This window comes from Alexandromys fortis, unplaced genomic scaffold, assembly GCF_014885135.2.
Source record: "Alexandromys fortis isolate MF-2015 unplaced genomic scaffold, M_Fortis_MF-2015_v1.1 scaffold_16, whole genome shotgun sequence".
Taxonomy (NCBI): domain Eukaryota; kingdom Metazoa; phylum Chordata; class Mammalia; order Rodentia; family Cricetidae; genus Alexandromys; species Alexandromys fortis.
The window spans coordinates 5716924-5728964 of record NW_026067893.1 but is presented as its reverse complement, the minus strand read 5'-3'; the positions used below and the strand labels follow the sequence as shown (position 1 = coordinate 5728964).

The 12041-nt window shown below is 49.8% G+C and overlaps 1 protein-coding gene across 3 annotated transcripts in view; it reads right to left on the bottom strand.

The window, feature by feature from the left end:
• Gpam (glycerol-3-phosphate acyltransferase, mitochondrial) overlaps window positions 1-10748 on the bottom strand; it is a 55204-nt gene extending 44456 nt beyond the window's left edge. For 2 of the 3 annotated variants that reach the window (XM_050145193.1, XM_050145228.1), the window contains exon 1: window positions 10537-10748. The gene's annotated coding sequence lies outside the window, so the exon portion shown is untranslated. Of the gene's footprint in view, window positions 1-10106; window positions 10454-10536 lie in introns of those variants that run through there. The other variant, XM_050145216.1, reaches the window with a different exon arrangement.
• Between the last annotated feature and the right edge of the window lie 1293 nt (window positions 10749-12041).

The window sequence follows — 12041 nt, the reverse complement described above, 5'->3', positions numbered from 1 at the left end:
AGAGAGAGAGAGAGAGAGAGAGAGAGAGAGAGAGAGAGAGAGAGAGAGAGAGAGACTACATACACACACACACACACAGAGAGAGAGAGAGAGAGAGAGAGAGAGAGAGAGAGCAGAGAGAGTATTAGAAAAGCATTAAGCATGTGACCTGTGCTTGGTGAGTCTTTTGAGATAAGCAAGGCAGCAGGCAGGTGAAAGGTCAGTCAGGGAGGGTAAATAGAAGGCAGAGTTCTGACAGGAAGTGGGCTGTGCTGAAGCCTGGCCTGCACTGGACAATGGTCATCACTATAGTGTAACCCTCATTTAGGATCAGAGTGGAGATTAACTCCATTTACTTCCTTTGGCCAAGATTTCATTCATATGTAATTAGACTTGCTGTCGCAAGCCAACACCTTCAATCAGCTGCTTACACAGGTGCACCGGGAGTCTCCACTGAGGGGAAGAGTACGTGAAGTCACTGCGCTAAGCACTACCTCTCCCAAGTGAGCCTGGACACTTTGGTCTTTCCCCAGCAAGCAAACTTAGGAGTGGCAGGTCCTGAGTCACAAGCAAAGTCAGGACCATAGCCGTGAGCCAGCCCAGAGGCATCTCTTGCCACCTCATTGAGAAGCTTTGTTTGTGTTCATTTGTTTGGCCCTTTGAGTGGCTCTCAACCCTGAGTATCAGTGTTACCACAAAAGACCGTTCACCAGTCTCTTGGATCTGTGCTGAACACAGATGGTGAGAGAAGGGACAAAGCATGTGTTTTTATAGTGCTGGCTAGGCATAAGCAACACAGCTCTGGGCTGGCTTTTGAAGGGCCTGTCCCCTATGGGCACTCTGCTTTGAGAGGCAATGAATTAATGGATGAGATTGGGTGTGTGTATGCATGTGTATGTATGAAGTATATGTGGCATGCAGAAAGGGCGTGGGTGGTGTTGGGGGAGAATGTGTGTCTTTGTGTAATATGTGTGTATATGTGTGTATATGTGTGTCTGTGTGGTATGGTATATGTGGGGTATGTGTGTGTGTGGTCTATATGTGTGTGAAATGTGTGGAATGCTTCTGTGATATGTGTATGGTGTTCATGTGGGATATGTACATGGGTATGGTATGTATGTATAGTATGTATGTAGTGTGTATAGTGTGTACACGGTGTATATCTAATATGTTTGGCGTGTAAGTAGTATGGCATGCATGTGTGGTGTACATGTGGTGTGTGGTATTTACAGTGTGTCTATGTGATGTGTACATGGTGCACATAGTGTATATGTGTGACATGTATGACTTGTGTGACTTGCACATAGTATATGTAGTCTATATGTATATGAGACACATAGTATGTATCTGTAATGTATGTGTGCTATGTGTATGGTATGTGTAGTTGTGTGTGTGGTGTATCTGTGTGGCAAGTATGTGTGATGTTTATATGTGTGTGTGATCTGTGTGATGGTTACGTGTGTGTATGTGTGTGTGTGTGAGTATGTGATGTGTAGTACGTAGTCTTTTCTTCCTGCTGAGATGGAGAATTAGATCCTCTCCCTGGGATAATAGAGACATAGAAGGGGAAGCAATAATTTTCCTGACTCTGAAGAAGTCCCCCCCCAATAGCAGCAGCTATGAAACAAGCTCACAAGCTCTCCATGAACTACACATGGATCTTAGCTTTATTTTCCTCAACTTTATGCAGTTTTCTAAACATGGGTTTTCAGTGTTTGAACAAGAAAGCAGTCTCGGGAACCAGTGTGCGAGAGAGACATCAGCTATGCCAGCTCTGTCATCAATCAGCACTCAGTGCTGGGAAACCTCCTCAACTGTCCCTTCTCCAAGCTCCTTTTCTTATCAGCAATGAGTCACCTCTTACCTCCTGGCCCGCTAGCTCCTGAGCTTTTAACTGTGTGTTTGCCGTATCTTTATTACTGCAGATAGCTGCTACTTTTCCATTGCTGTGATACAACACCACGTCAATGTGACTTCTACAAGAAAGCATTTAGTTTGGCTTACAGTTTCAGAGATTCAGAGTCTATGATGGTGGAACAAAGGAACAACTGAGAGCTCGCATCTTGACCCTCAACCATGAGGCAGAAGAGATGACCGGAAATTGCAAGTATCTTTTAAAACCTCCAAGCCTGCCCCCAGCACCTCCTCCAACAACTTCCTTAAAAAGTTCTACCAAATGGGACCAAGTATCCACACATGAATTCACAGAGGCTGCTCTCCTTCATACCACTACATTAATATGACAGTGTAGAGTTGGGCAGGTAGGGAGGTGAAGAGATAGAGAGGATCTGGGAGGAGCTGGGGAAGGGGAAAACATGGTCAGAATATTTGTATGAAATCTTTTCAATAAAATAAACAAGCAAAAATAGTACAGTTATTGACCATGGATTTCCGTCCAGCACTTGGCACCAGCAGGACCATGGCATCAGCTGTGTGCTCTCCATGTGTAATATTATTTCACTATTTTCTAAGCAAGGATGGACCCTGCCAGGGACTTCTTGGTTCTAATGGGCAGCCGAGAGTCGGAAAGGAGACCTGAGTTTCCCAAGATGAGCCGAGTAGCAGCTGGCAAGCTGGAGATGGAGTGAGAGCTCATTTTGTCCAGAAGGTCTCCAGAGCCCTTGATGGAGAGGAAAGCACAGCTTCACACATCCTTACTCTGAAGTCCACCTTACTGGGTCACATGGCTCTCCCCAAGCCAGGGTTCCAAACACCAAGGCCTTTTCCACAGAGGTGTTGACACAGCAACCGCCATGCTGTCCAAGGCACGGCCTCTGCTCTGGCTACGCTTAGAATTCAGAGGAGGTGGTAGTAGTCGGTGCCCCAGGAGGAAGAGATCTGGTGGCACCCATAGGAGGACCCTTGCTCTTGGTCCCTTGTCGCTTGCATGCATTAGCAAGGTGAGCCTACGTGAGCAGTGACTTCCGCAAGTCTGTGCATCAGAGAAGCTTCTTCCAAAGAGAGAAACAACCCCACCAAGGAAGGCCCAGGTCAGCACTCTGAAAACACTCCCCTTCACACTCAAGGCTCAAGGAAGTGGGCATAGTAAGAGCAGGAAGCTGAGAAGAAGTGTTAGACACATAGGCTGCTGCACATGTGCAGATGAGGTGCCTTGCACAAGATGAAGCCGGCTGAAAGCTCCCCGCATGAACCAGGTGGGATGGAGCACACCTTTAACTCAGGAGGCAGAGGGAAGCAGAGATACACAGTGAGACCCTGTCTCGCTTAATTAATTAATTTGTAATTAATTAAAATTCCAGCACTAAGCCAAGAGATGCGCCCAAGACCTTACCCCTAGCTGAGGAGCTATTGGCAGTTGGTGATTCTGGAGAAAGGTCGATCACTTTTCCTTGCGTGGGTTCCCAGACGATGACCCCACACCCATTGCATGTGGGCGGCACTAGCGGGACTCAGTGGGTTATAAATTATTTTATTTTATTTATTTATTTATTTTGGTTTTTCAAGACAGGGTTTCTCTGTAGCTTTTTGAAAAGACTTGCAGTTCTTAGGGAGAAAGTTGTGTTGAGGGGAGCAAGGGGGTGTCAGGAGGAAGGAGTGGGGATGGTTATAATTAAGGTACATTGTATACATGTGTGACGTTCCAGTTTAATGGGAACACCCCTGATGAACCCCACCACACTGCAGGCATACGCCCCCCTGAGCAGCCAGCAGATGGCAGCTACCGGAGAGACAGTGTTGTGGGGAAAGTTGTGCTGGGGAAGGGGCCCAGGGAAGTCAACCACAACGATGTGAGTTCAGACAGACAGCGCCTGCTAATCACCAGTCTGGACAGCTCGGAATAGACATCCAGGGAAGGTTCCAGAAGACAGCAGCTCCAGACAACCATCCTCACCTGCAGACTGTTGCTGCTTCTTGTTCCCCACGCTCCCACCCCTCCCTTGGCTTGGGTTGCTGATCAGCCACGGTAATAAAGTCGCAGAGAACTTTTAATAGCTAAACGGGCAAGTTAAAAATAGTAGCAGCCAAAGGTCACATAGATTAAGATAGAAACTTCCAGAAAGTACTTGCCTCTAGAACAGATTAGTCCGTTGTATTAGCATTATCATCAACAGGCTGCACCTTCTCCCCACCATGGTACGTGCTAAGAGGTGTGCTGAGTCCCGAGGAAGAGATGTGGTCAGACAGCGAGAGGAAAGTTGATACAGAGCACCCCAAACAGCTCTTCTGCTCTTTCTGCGCAGCTGAACATGGTTAACCCACCTGGCAGATGAGCATCTCAGCCGAGTGAGAGCTGCTTGTGGTAAACCGCATCTAACCCAGAAACATGCAGCTATAGCTCAATGACTTGAGCACCACAGCGGAAATGATTGAAATCCGAGTTGCCTGGTGGGCATTTTCTTTTCCCTGGTAGGAGGCGGTTGCCAGTGATCTGGACCATACTGAAAACAGTGAGAGAGCCAGATGTCTTCTGACCCTGTGTGTACCCAAAGCAGATCTAATGACCCCCTGACTCCCCAACCTCAGCAGGGCGACAGAGGAGCCTGCCTATAGGTCAAGCTAGGCCAGGGCACCGGCAGCTCTCACCACAGTGTCTAAGCGAAGCCCATCTAAGGGGAAGTGACAACTTGGGTTAACACAATTCCTTCTACCTTGAAACACCAATGAAAAATTGAGCAGCCTGAAACGCCGGGTACCAAAGGTTTTTGTTTCCACTGCAGCTTCTGTCTGAGATGGATAGTTCCCTTTTAGAATTTCATGAGTTTGGCCCAGAAAGCAGATACTCAGGGCATTAAACATACAGGATCCTGGGACACTAAGAACATGATAGATTCTATTTAAGGATCTAACTGCCACAGCCAGCCGAGCATCTTAGGAAGTGATAAAATTCAACTAAGTCCCTGCCACTCAGCCAGTCTGGGACTCAGATGCTGTGAAATCCACTCCAGGGGGCTCTGCTTGGGTTTGGACATTGTTGCTAGCCTTAGAGACAAGCAGGCAGTTTGTTGGACAAGACTTGCTGAGTAACCATGATGCCGAGACAAAAGCAGGTCTAGGTTTTTAATTGTGTACAGCCATTGTATTAAACTAAATGTCAACTGTCCATGGACAAACACCATCAACTGATTAAAAAGAGAATGCTTTCCTACCCAACAAGCACGAAAGACGAACTCAGAAGGGGAAAGTCCTTCCGTTGAATAAGTTTAGCTGTACTAAAAACCTGCAATTATGGGAAGCTGGGGTCTGAAAGACAGCTGCCAGCAGAGTATCTGACGCCTCATATGAGGACCCGAGTTCCAACCGCAGCACCCAGGTCCTGCACACATACACATAGTCCTGTACACACACATACACACCTGCACACACACACAATTTTATTGTTAGTTCACTGGAAAATTTATCAGCTGTCTGTGTGGTTCTGAGAGTGTTTAGGAGCCAGGAGAGAGGCTGGAGAAGTAGCTTAGAGGCTCAGCTGAAGAAGATACACTGAGACAAGGGCAGAGAGAGGAGCAGGAGTCACAAGCAACATGGCTTCCCTGTGGACACACTGCACTTCCACGGTCACACTTTGCACATTGCAATGTCACATCCGTTTCCTATTAATGACCTGTCCCCTCTTCTGGGCTGTGCATTCCTTCAGTGGTGTGACTGCCTGTGGCTGTGTTCCAGGTCTAGTCAGAGGTCGGTCAGGGACACTGGCCTACCAAAGGGGTGCTGAGGAAACAAAGTACTAAAGGCCCAGAGTGATACTTAGCAACCCATGGCACATTCCATGATCTAAGGGTGCCCGCTGTGCTGCCTGGTTTGGGGGTACCCCCATCCTGTTCATGCTGTTCATCCTTAGCATCAAGGAACAAGATGAGATTAAGACTGCTGCAAGGTGCTTGCAGCCTTGTAAACAAATCTCAGCATCTCCTACACGTCCCTGCAGAGGCCCAGATAGAAGTAACACCAGGGGAGGGGGAGTCAGCCTTCTGCTGCTGCCTGCTCCTTTAGTTTCCATTGTCAAGGCTAAAGTTCCCATTTTCCCAGGCCCTAGTTCTTCCAAGTTGCTATTTGAAACTGATTCAAGATACACAGTTACCAGCAGTGTTCAAGAGTTCCCATCCTTAGCAACCACCCCTCCTCTGCAGGGAAGGCTAGTTCAAGGGCTCACAGAAGAAACTTTCAAGACTCAGGTGGAGCAGAGGATGAGGCTGGTGGTGGTGGGTTGTTTTGTTTAGCTTGGTTGGTTAGGCTTTTTGCTTGCTGCTTTTGGGGTGGGGCAGGGGGTTGACTGCCATATGCAGTCACACCCCCATTCTGGGTGGAGATAAAGTTAAGCTTCCAAATTAAGCCTTGAGGCAGCAGGATGGGTAGGAAAGCGGGGGTTGAGCCTGTGCTGTGGGGGTTCCTACTGAGGCGCTGGGACTGGTGACAGAGGACTGTCATTGTCACACCCAGCATGACACCCAGAACCCCACCCCACATCGGAATTGAACTGGAAGTCACTGATGTGGCGGGGATCAGGTTCAGGAGCTGAGCCTTGACAATGGACTCCCCCTGCAACGGTACTGTCACTTTCTTCTTCTGAGTGGAGGGAGAAGCCGGGGGCTGCCATGGAGTATAACGTGCAGTCTGAACTGCCTTTGGAGACGCTCTTGGTGTTCCGTTTCTCTGCATAGCATCTTTGATCCTTTCTCATCATCTGATCCTCGGAGTGCCCCATCCAATGAGCAGTTTTAAAACCCAGAATCCAAGTGCTGAGTGCTCTGTGCCTTAGACCACAGCGCTGCTCCATCCTCCCAGGAACTGTTTCCTTGGGACACCTTTGCCTAAGCATCCAGGCCCCTGGGAAGTTTTCTTACACCTTGTGCCCAGGAAGCAATGGGCAGGGAGTGACTCAAAGACTGCTAAAGGCAGGAGCGAGGCCCCAGGTAAGGAAAGGGAGATGGAGAGAGTTGGCATGATGCCAGAGACCAAGGGGGCAGACCATACAAGGAAAGGCAGGAGGACGTTCAAGAGGCTCCCCTCGCCGTTGTCAGGACCCTGAGGCCAGCAGTCTTCTCTCATCACTTAACCTTCCAGTGGAGTCCTAGCCACTGGCTTTGTCTGGAAACTATGCTAACCAACTTTTCTAAGTGTTGTCTCCAATGTCCTGGCTGAGCTGATGAAAGATGATAGATGAAGGCACATGGTGCTCCTAGGTAAGCCAAGTGGCAGCTTTGGGGAAATGGGACAGAAAAGCACCAGAAAGAGAGTCACATGACTCCCTTGCCGTGTGCTTGGGCATGGGTCAAGAGCATCTGGGACATCAGCATGATGTCTTAGGGACCACTCAGCCCAGCTTTCTCTTCTTGCTCACAGACTCTGAGCCCCAAAGTGAGCAGGTCTTCGGCTCCTGCAGGACCACTGCTGCCCTCCCTCCACCCCGAAATGAGGCATGGAAATGCTGTGGTTTGCCAAGCAGCCCTTTCTTGACCGGCTCGCACCCTCTTCTGAGTCCAGTCCTTTGTCCTCTCCACAGTTGCAAATGGCTTGTTTATTTGTCTGCTGCTTTTAATGCCCATGCCCGATGTCCCTTTCAGCCTCGGCTTCTGCAAGGGCAACGGGTTTTCTCTCCACTGTTCCCTCTGCTGAAGCCACAGAAAGTATATCACATAACCATTGTCCTCAAAGTCATTTAGAAACAAAACATTGTGCCTGTTTTACAGATGGCGAAACTAAGGTTTGAATGCCAAGGAGAAACATAGGATTCAGTTGCCAAAAAAAAAGTCAAACAAACAACAATAACCCTTTTCCTCCTGCGCTCTACTACGATTCTAGTAAGATTAACAAGAGCAGTCCCTTAAGTTGAGGCCCTTTGCATGGAAGCAAATACATAAGGAACATTCTCTGGGAGTAGAGGCCGGGGAGCGTGGGGGCTGGGGGCAATTCAGAGGGGTTACCTCAGATAACAGTATGGGCCACAAGCTTTAGTGGCCGGTGCTAGACTTGAGGCCCAGGGAAGAAACGGAAGGCTGAGAACACTGTACATTGACTATCCTCTGGTGACAGGGAGGGAGATAGGGCAAGATCACCTGCCTGGCAGGATTATTCCAAGGGCAGGCATCAGGGTCCAGTGAGCCCAAAGCCAAGGGTCCAAAGAATGCTCCTACTGGGTGAGAAAGCAGAACTGAGTGGCTGAGCCCAGAGCTGCCTGCTGTGCAGCCCCAGCTCCTGCTCTTACCAGTGGCCGTGCTGCTCCAGAGCACAGGGTGACCTTAACCCCGCATTCCATGCACGAGATAAATGAGGTTCACCGGGGCGAGGCACAGTGCGTGAAACACCAAGCCTTGGCATTGCTAGCTAGTTACTTCAGAGCCAGACGTGAAATCTCCCTGGTTCTCTGGGAGGAACTGAGGTGGGTCAGACAGTCTATGGAAGCAGGAGGGGGTAGTGGAAAAGGCAGACCTTGACAGAGGGTGAAGCTTAGACCCCAAAGCATATCATTTGGAAATCCGTACCCACGTAGCCACCGTGTCCTCAGAGCCAAGCTCACAAGCTGAAACAGAGTCGATGCTCGCAGCTCATGGGCATGAAAGGGTTCCCAGAACACGTGGGGCCCTTGCTGTACTCCTGCCCTTAGCCTGCTGCCATGCCCATCCCGGTTCTTCTCTCTGCTCCATCACGTCACTGTGCCGTCATGGGGCTCTGAAGTCTCCGTTTACTGCATTAACTTCTGTGCATCCCTTAACTTACAGTCTGCCCATCCCCGAAATGGGTCGATACAATTCTTCCCCAGCTCATTCCGAAGTTTGAGTCAGTCGATGCAAAGCACTTGGAGGGTGCTGATCAGGGAGAGGAAGATTCTCCATCAGGGTTGCACATTGCAAGCAGCGAGAATACTGCATGCCAGTAACTGTGCAGCTCCAGGACCTGGCTGCCATGCTAAGCCCACTCCCTGCCCGCACAAAGCTATCTGTCTGGCACCGGCAATGGATCTGAAACTAGCAATCAATCACAAGACAACCTGGAGTAGTCCAGTAGAGGAAGTTCCTTGACTTCTGACTTGCAGAAAGGGTAGACATACTCATCGGAGAGACCCCCATGTAGTAGCCCTTCAACTTGACCAAACCCAGGATCAGGGGCAGAGTGAGGTGTGTGTATGGGGGTCACAGGGCTCAAGGACCATACATTTTGCAAGACAGAGAAGAAAAGGAGTGAAGGAGAAGGCCCACAGAGCAAGCAGACCCAGGTCGGCCAGGCCATGGGAAGGAGGACATGTCCAAACAGCAGAGAAGAAGCAGACGTGGAGGGAAGCCCTGGCGTGGCTTGTCCCCCACCCCCACCATGCCCCTTAAGTGACAAAGAAAAGCAATATTCACTCTAGTGACCTCCCCAGACCTATGGCTGCTGTTCCCAGAAAGGCCAATGGGGCTCCACAAAAGCGGCTCCTGGGGAACACATAGAAAGCAAGGAGGCACCACCATTTATATAGAAACATATACAATCCAGCTGTCCTCTCCTTCCTCCAAAGACTGCAAAGCAGAGACAGTCTAGACCCAAGCGTTTGAGAACTGCGACAACAGGAGAGGCACACCTGGGAAGAAGTGGCCAAGAAAGGCCATCTGTATGGGCAGTCTGTGACCTGTGATGTGAACGCAGAACTGGGGATGGACTTAAGAAACCCAAAGTAGCGAGGCATGGTGGCACACGCTTTCAATCCCAGCACTTGTGAGGGAGAGGCAAACAGGTCTGTGAATCTGAGGCCAGCCAGGAATTCATAGTAAAACCCTGTCTCAAACAAAGAAACAAACAAAAAACCCAAAGTAGCATGAAAGAATTCTTTCCCACTCAACCACTAAAATAAAGAGGCTTTCTTTGTTTTAACACCACATCCTGCCCGCCTCAGCCACCTCCAGGTCTAACACTTAGGACCTTTCACCTGCCTGTCATCCATCCTGGAGCCCAGCTCTCATCTGGAGGAGAAGTGTCAATCACAGAGCACTCTACCAGGTGCCAGCTCATGTCGCATGAGATGCCGTCCTCGTGTCTCATCGAGGACATGGTAGCGTCGGAACAGTCACGGCACATCCGGCACAGATCTCAAACTGGGGAGCTAGCTTGAGCATGAAGCGCTCAGCTGAGAGCTTCTCCTGTGTTCTATTATTTTGCTGAAATACGGATACAAGGACTTGGGTTCTTACCCCTGGACAGCACATTTGAAGGTCGTGTCCCAGTCACAAGTCAGATTTAGTGATGTTACAAGTGAAAGTACTCGGGCTTTCCTCTGAGACAGGGTGACAGGCGGCAATGTCTGAAGAGTTTGCAGGTCTACATCCTCTTTAGACCTCAAGAAGAATTGCTTCGGGTGCACACAGACCATCTCATGCAACAGCTATCTTGCAAACACCCCTGCACTTCACCCAAGCTGCAAACACCTCTGCCCAAGAGTGTTGCTTTTCCACAGAGTGCCGTGATTCTCAGCTCTTTCTTCTTAGTCTTGCTCCCTCCACCCTCATCTACGTGTTCTGTGTTCCACACTTCATTTCTCTCCCAGACTCACCCTACCCCTATGTCTAAAGTCATCGTACCCCGAGACACTTGGTCCCCGTGTCCCCAGCTGCTCAAGTATACCTGTATTCTTGATGTGGTGTTTGAGGAATTATTTCCCGTCAGACAGCTTCAGCGGAAGACAGCCTTGACGTGGGTGGTTTAAAAACTCTTCCAGGGGCCTATCTGTGTGAATAGAGGCCAGAGGCCTTTGGGTGCACTGCAGTGACCCCAGAGAAGCAAGGCAGGCAGCAGCAAACACTCCCGGGATGGTTTTGCAACAGCAGAGGAGGAGACGGAAGGCTCTTTCATCAAATAATAACCAGCCAGAGATAAGGCCCGCTAGGCTGAGCCTCCTCAGCCAATCGCAAGCTTGAGAGCATGAGAAGAGGCAGACCCAGGCTCTGGAGATGGTTGTAGGGCTTGTTATAATTTAATGATGCTGCACGGGGGTGGAGTGGGGGTTGGGGTGTCTTCTTGGCTTTGCCTGGTGGGGATTTTCTAACCAGGAAGTGAAGCTCTGAGCTCAATAGCCCATTCTCTATGGGGGTGCGGGGGGGGGGGGCTGCACTGAGCATCACATGGGGCTCTAGGCTCTGAGCCTGGCTGTGTCTACTTTGCCAAGAATTCTTTCTCACTGCCTCTGGGGGGCTGGGAAAGAGACTTGAGTGGAGCTGAATAGTGTGGGGGTCAACAGAGGGCAGGCATGGGGACCCTGGCTATGTAGCTCTCTGTTGGTGACACTGATGAGGTCAGGGATACCTTGGGGACTGGTGCTCATTCCTTTGAGCTGGTACCTGAATACCATGGTACCTTCTTGATGTTATCTTTCCTGCATGTAGTGATGGGGCCTCTCCATCCGCTCAGCCTTTGCAACCACGTTCTTTACAAGATAGCATTGATCTTTTAAGATAGAAGACCTATGGTGAAGATGCTGTGTTCTGGAGGCCCAGCTGGCCTGGAGCTGTATAATGGGCACTACACCCTGCCAGCCCTGTGACCTGGCTGCAGAAGCTAAATCCAGGGGAGCTTCCCCCAACTCTTTAGAACATAAGCCCTTAACTGGTGTGGCTATGTTGCAGTTGATCATTGAGAGGACTTAAAAGAGGGCCATCTAGTCTATTAAAGAGAGTTTTAAAGATGCCTCTTCTCAATTAACTCACTTCCCTTCTAGCTCCCCTCTTCACCAGCCCCCCCAGAAGAACTCCTACCAGACTCTGGATTCTCTGTTGAGTCTCCCTTTCCAGACATTTTCATACAGGCTGCCATAAACACGCCAGCTCCACGCATTGCTTCTTTCGCAGCCTTCACCATCCATTCTACAAACATGTGACAGCCTGCTTACCCACTGATTAATAATTCCGTGCCACTATGAGCAATGATTGCGGAATACTCGTGGGCAAGTGTTCTCTACCCAAGATCACAGCGGGGGGCAAGAAGGAGAAGCAGGTGAGAGAGTCGGCTACCAGAGGGCTTGTCTCTCAGCGAAGGTAGACAAGCACAGCCGGAGCTGAGCCCTAGCACATAAAGCTGGGTTACTCACTCATTTCCGTACCCACCCTCCCCACCACGCCAGCCATGGCGAGACG